Consider the following 6,768-nt stretch of genomic DNA (forward strand, 5'->3'; position numbering starts at 1 on the left):
TGTTGGCATGTACCTGTAGTCCAAGCCACTTGGGGGGCTGAGGTGAGAGGATCACTTGAGCCTCGGAGGTCAAGGTTGCAGTGAACTGAGATCATCCCACTGCACTCCAGCCTGCATGCAGTGCCAGACCTTCTCTCAAAAAATAAAAATAAAAATAAAATGTATAACACTATTTGGCACAATTTTAATATTTCAGGATTTCCATAAATTCAAAAAGGACTCTTCTGTAATTTGAACAGGGTCAATGGCTTCTGCTGTAGACTCTTTCTGAGAAGGGCAGGAGAGCGGAAAACATACAGAGGAAAGAACAACACGAGCACTGAGGTCTTCAAGAAAATTGCTGAGCGGTTTTTAGTGGGCACCTCTAACTTTTCAAATAACAGCCTAATATACAGTACATGACTCTCCTTCATACATGTTCTCATCTTTTTTCCTAAAACGGGAGACACAAACTCCCCTCAGTCACCGTGTTCAGTTCTGAATGATGTTAATTCCTCTTCTATTTCAGTCACAGTCCTGGATAGTTTGTCCCTGGAGACTCTGAGGTTAATCACCATCCACTTTCCTTATGTAAATAGCTGGAGAAAAGAGAAATAAAACTGAAATTGATTCATATATACAAATACAAGCAGAGACTAAAGTATGCATATTTACTACAGTCTTCTTTACTATAACTAGTCAGAGACCATCATTAATATTTATAACTTCCTTCTTTCACTACCTGTTTCATTGCTACCTTTGCCCTCAGCCACCCTCTCAGCTGATCAGGGTTCTGTATCTGGCAGAATGACCTAAAATTTTATTCCTGAAGGATCTGAGGCCTTAGTGATCTCATTTTTATAGAGTTGCTATGATCTTCCATTAACTTTTACTGTTGGACATAGAAATACCAAGAGACCCACCCCACCCTGAGAATGCCCTAAGGTCCAGGTCTAATCTTCTTTGCCCACATTTTGCATCAGCAACACTATTTCTCCTTAGTAATCAGGGCCAATCACTCAAGCCAGTATGTAACTCCCTTAATTGCCTATTGGTTCAATGGAAGACCTCAAAATAGCTATGAGGCCATCTCAACTTTCAGTTAAATGGAATAATTGGTGTGTTTCCTGATAGAAGGATTCCTCCATTATAAATGAAGACCTCTAAGCCAGATGATCTGTAGGAATGATAAGCAAACTTTTTGTGAGTTTTATGTGTAGGAATGAAGGGACACCTCACGCTCTTTGGGATGGCTATTATTTAAACAACAACAACAACAAAAAAATGGAAAGTAAGTGTTTGCAAAGCTGTGAAGAAAAACTTCTCGGCCGGGCACAGTGGCTCACGCCTATAATCCAGCACTTTGGGAGGCTGAGGCGGGTGGATCACAAGGTCAGGAGATCAAGACCGGCCTGGCTAACATGGTGAAACCACATCTCTACTAAAAATACAAAAAAAAAAAAAAAAGAGAATTAGCTGGGTGTGGTGGTGGGTGCCTGTAGTCCCAGCTACTTGGCAGGCTGAGGCAGGAGAATCACATGAACCCAGGAGGTGGAGCTTTCAGTGAGCTGAGATGGCGCCACTGCACTCCAGCCTGGGTGACAGTTAAGACTCTGTCTCAAAAAAAGACAAAAAAATGAAAAACTTCTCAAATTTGATGAAACACATAAATCTATACATCTACACATCCAAGAAGCTCAACGTGCTCTAAAGAGGATAACTCAAAGGGATATACACTGAGGACATTTAAATCAAACTGTCAAGGACAATGACAAAGACAGAATCTTGAAAGCAGCAAGAGAAAAGCAACTTATCCTCTGTCTATCAACAGGTAAATGGATAAACAAGTAAAAGTGATCTTCAGTAAGATTGACACGTGATTTCTCACCAGTCCCCATGGAGGCCAGAAGGCAGGGGGGATAACGTATTTAAAGTGCTGAAGAACTTTACACCAAGAATTTGATATCTGGCAAAATTATTCTTCAAAAATTCAATCGGGCCAGGTGTGGGGACTCATACCTGTAATCCCAACACTTTGGGAGGCTGAGGTGGGAGGATCACTTGAGCCTAGGATTTTGAGATCAGTCTGGGTAATATAAGGAGACCCTGTCTCTACAAAAAATTTCTAAAAATTAGCCAAATGCAGTGTCACCCCTGTAATCCCAGCTACTTGGGAGGCTGAGGTGGGAAGATTGCTTGAGCCTAGGAGTTCAAGGTTGCAGTGAGCCATGCCACTGTATTCAGTCTAGGAGACACAGTGAAACACTGTCTCAAACAAAAAGGCACTTGACCTTCACATGCCCGCTTGGGTCTCTTCCAGCATACTTTCCTTTCTTTACTGTTTTAAAGCCTTTTTAAATAAACTTCCACTCCTGCTCTGAAAAAAAAAAAAAAAGAAAGAAAGAAAAAGAAAGAAGGAAAAAAAAAAAGAAATTCAGACATTCCCAGATATACAAAAGTTAAGGGAATTTTTCATTTATAGACCTTCCCTACAAGAACTGCTAAACCCCTTCAGGCTGAAATGAAAGGATACCAGATAGTAACTCAAAGCTATATGAAGAAAGAAACTGGTAAAGGTAACTATTTAGGGAAATATAAAAGCCAGTATTATTGTACTTTTCTTTTTTGCTATATAATTAAAAAACAAATAGGAAAAATAATAATTGTAAATCTATGTTAATAGGCTCACAATATATAAAGATGTAATCTGTGACAATAACAATATAAAGGAGAAGGGTTGGAAATGTATAGGATGAAAGTATTTATGTACTATTTAAACTAAGGTGGTATTTTTCAAACCAGGTTGTTATAAATTTAAGATGTAATATGCAATTCACAAGGCAACCACTTAGACAATTACCAAAAACAGACAGAAAAGGAAGGAAGAGAGAAATCAAAATGAAACATTACAAAAAATCAACTAAATACAAAAAAGGCAGTAATGGAGGAATTGAGGAACCAAAAAACCGTATGAGACATACAGAAAACAGATGGCAAGAACTCTACAAAATTTGTAGATTTGTATCCTAATCTGATTTTCTGTCTCTGTGAATTTGACAGAATGCAGATTAGAGTCTACCAGAGACTGGCTCATGGGGCAGTAGGGAGTTCTTGCAGAACATTACCATGACCCCAGAAAGTGTCCTCATGCTCCTTCTGGTCAGTCTCCATTGACAATCTCCCAAAGCAATTCACTGTCCTGATTTTTTTCCAACATAGACTTATTTAGCTTCTTCTAGAACTTTGTATAAATGGAACCATAGAGCATGGTTCCTTTAAGGCTTCTGTCACTCAGCAAAATGCTTTCAAGATTCATCTATGTTGTGGGTAGCAGCAACTCATTCCATTTTATTACTGAGTAGTGTTCCAATGAATGAATTCACTACAGTTGAACATTTTCCTATGGATGGCTGCTAGGGCTGCTTCCTGTTTGGGACTACTGTGAGTAAACCAGAAACGTACCTTATAGTACAAGTCTTTTGGTGAAAATACATTTCATTCCTCTTGGTGCACACCAAAGAGTGGGACACTGGGTCAGAGAGTAGGTGCATGTTTAGTTTTACAAGAAACTCCCAGGCCTAGGTTGCAGTGACTAGATCACACCACTCCACTCCAGCCTGGGTGACAGAGTGAGACTCCATCTCAAAACAACAACAACAACAACAACTCCCAGGCCTTTTCCCAAAGTGGTTAGACCAGTAGTGTGAGAGTTCTGGTTGTTCCACATCCTCACAAATATTCGACCTTGTGGGTTATTTTAATTTTAGCAATTTTGAGGGTATAAAATGGTGTGTGATGATGTGAAATGTAGTTTTAATTTACATTTCCCTGATGACTAACAATGTTGAACGTTTTCATGGATTAATTGGCTAGTCATATGTGTCTTCTTCAGCAAAGCATCTGTTCTAATCTTTTACTTTTTTTTTTATTAAGAATACAATACATTGGCCGGGCGCGGTGGCTCAAGCCTGTAATCCTAGCACTTTGGGAGGCCGAGACGGGCGGATCACGAGGTCAGGAGATCGAGACCATCCTGGCTAACACGGTGAAACCCCGTCTCTACTAAAAAATACAAAAAAAAAACTAGCCGGGCGAGGTGGCTGGCGCCTGTAGTCCCAGCTACTCGGGAGGCTGAGGCAGGAGAATAGCGTAAACCCAGGAGGCGGAGCTTGCAGTGAGCTGAGATCCGGCCACTGCACTCCAGTCTGGGCAACAGAGCAAGACTCCGTCTCAAAAAAAAAAAAAAAAAAAAAAGAATACAATACATTGTTATTAACTGTAGTCACCATGTTTTACAATAGGCCTCTTGAAGTTATTCCTGCTGTCTAACTGAAATTTGGTATCCTTTGATTAACATCATCCTATCGCTCCAGCCCCTGGTAACCATATTTGACTCTGCTTCTATGAATTCCACCTATTTTTTTTTTTTTTTTTGGAGACAGGGTCTTACCCTATCACCCAGTCAGGAGTGTAGTGGCATAATCTCTGTTCACTGCAGCCTCAACCTCCCAGGCTCAAGCAATCTTCCCACTTCAGCCTCCCAGGCAACTAAGCAACTGGGACCACAGGCACGTGCCACCACACCTGGCTAATGTTTGCATTTTTAGTAGAGATAGGGGTTTCACTGTATTGGCCAAGCTGGTTTTGAACTCCTGACCTCAAGTGATCCCCTTGCCTCAGCCTCCCAAAGTGCTAGTGTGTCCAGAATTGGTGGGTTCTTGGTCTCATTGACTTCAGGAATGAAGCCATGGACCCTCACGGTGAGTGTTACAGTTCATAAAGGTGGCACATCCAGAGTTGTTGATTCCTCAGGTCTGGAGTTGTTCGTCCCTCCCAGTGGGTTTGTGGTCTCGCTGGCTTCAGGAGTGAAGCTGCAGACCTTCGCAGTGAGTGTTACAGCTCATGAAGGTGACATGGACCCAAAGAGTGAGCAGCAGCAAGATTTATTGGGAAGAGTAAAAGAACTAAGCTTCCACAGCACACACTTCCCCACAGGATTGCCGCTGCTGGTGCTGGTGGCCTGCTTTTATTCCTTTATTTGGCCCCCCCCACCCACATCCTGCTGATTGGTCCATTTTACAGAGAGCTGATTGGTCCGTTTTGACAGCATGCTGATTGGTGCGTTTACAAACCTTTAGCTAGACACAGAGAGCTGATTGAGCTGATTGGTGCGTTTACAATCCTTCGGCTAGACACAAAAGTTCTCCAAACCCCCACCCTATTAGCTAGACACAGAGTGCTGATTGGTGCGTTTACAATCCTTTAGCTATACGGAAAAGTGCTCCAAGTCCCCACCCCTCCAAGAAGCCCAGCCAGCTTCCCCTCTCACTGGCACTGGCCGCGTTAGTTTGCAGCACCTAGCCCGGGCACTCCCACAGCCCAGAGGGAGCTCATCCCCCTATCAAGCCCAGCAGGCCCTGGCGGACCACGCCCAGTGCGGGGCTTGCGAGTCCGCACTCACCTGGATCCCGCGCCTTCCCTCGAGTGCAGCGCGCAGCGGCGGCTGCCGCAGGCGCCTCTCCCTCCACACCTCTCAGCAAGCAGAGGTAGCCGGCTCCGGCCTTGGCCAGCCCCAGAGAGGGGCGCTCATAGCGCAGCGGTGGACTGAAGGGCTCCTCGAGTGTGGCCAGAGCGGACGCCGAGGCCTAGGAGGCGCCGAGAGCCAGCGAGGGCTGCTAGCACGTTGTCACCTCTCACTAGGATTACAGGCATGAGCCACTGCACTTGGCCAAGCTCGACCTTTTTTAGATTCCACACGTGAGAATATGCCGTATTTATCTTTCAGTACCTCATGTTTTTCACATAACATATCCTCCAAGTTCATCCATGGGAAACTTTTACCCATTTTTAAATTTAGTTATTAGGGTTTTATTGTTGAGTTGTAGAACTTTAACATTACATGATGGGTACTAGTGAGGCAGGAGAATAGGATCTGGAGGCAGGGAACCTGAAGGCAATTAGTACTGACTTCCTAGAACTGAACCAAAAGAAAAACCTCGCCACACCAAAGTAGCAAAAGAGTCAGAGGCTACTCCCTTTATACTGCCTGGCAGATGAAAAATGGAAAGTACTTCTGATTGATTCCCTCCCACAAATAAATAAGAAATATTTATTTTTTGAGGCAGGGTCTCACTCTGTCACCCAGGCTCCATGGAGTGCAGTGGCACAATCCTGACTCACTGCCGCTTCCACCCTCCAGGCTCAAGAGATCCTCCCACCTCAGCCTCCCAAGTAGATGGGACTACAGGTATGCACCACCATATTCTGGCTAGTTTTTGTGCTTTTTGTACAGACAGGGTTTCGTCAGGTTGCCCAGGCTGGTCTTGAACTCCTGGCCTCAAGCAATCTGCCTGCCTTGGCCTCCCAAAGTGCTGGTATTACAGTCATGAACCACTGCACCCAGTCAAAATATGAATAATAAAATAAAACACCAAAGATGTGGTGGCCAAACCCTTGCTGTAGAGATGAGACCTGCGACACTGGGATCCAACCAACCATCTCAGCATAAACAGTCAGCTTGGATGGAATAAGAAAACAGCCTTTGCTGGAGGAGAAAACAGTCCTAGAGACACAGAGACAGACAAACGGGAATGCCATGCGAAAATGGAGGCAGAGACAGGGTGAGAGCTACCTACAAGCCAGGGACACCAAGGGGCATGGCAGCCTCAAGAACTGGGGAGAGAAAGCAACGCTGGGACACCTCGATTTCAGGCTTCCAGTTTTCAGAACTGAGATTTATATCCCTTCCTTCCTTCCTTCCTTCCTTCCTTCCTTCCTTCCTTCCTTCCT

At 44.0% G+C, this 6,768-nt stretch overlaps 1 long non-coding RNA gene across 1 annotated transcript in view; it reads right to left on the reverse strand.

The window, feature by feature from the left end:
* Positions 1-329: 329 nt before the first annotated feature.
* LOC112609004 overlaps positions 330-6,768 on the reverse strand; it is a 15,876-nt gene continuing 9,437 nt past the window's right edge. Inside the window, exon 2 of the long non-coding RNA XR_003116153.1 lies at positions 330-578. This is a non-coding gene — a long non-coding RNA (uncharacterized LOC112609004). The remainder of the gene's footprint in view (positions 579-6,768) is intronic.

This window comes from Theropithecus gelada, chromosome 16 (assembly GCF_003255815.1).
Source record: "Theropithecus gelada isolate Dixy chromosome 16, Tgel_1.0, whole genome shotgun sequence".
Taxonomy (NCBI): domain Eukaryota; kingdom Metazoa; phylum Chordata; class Mammalia; order Primates; family Cercopithecidae; genus Theropithecus; species Theropithecus gelada.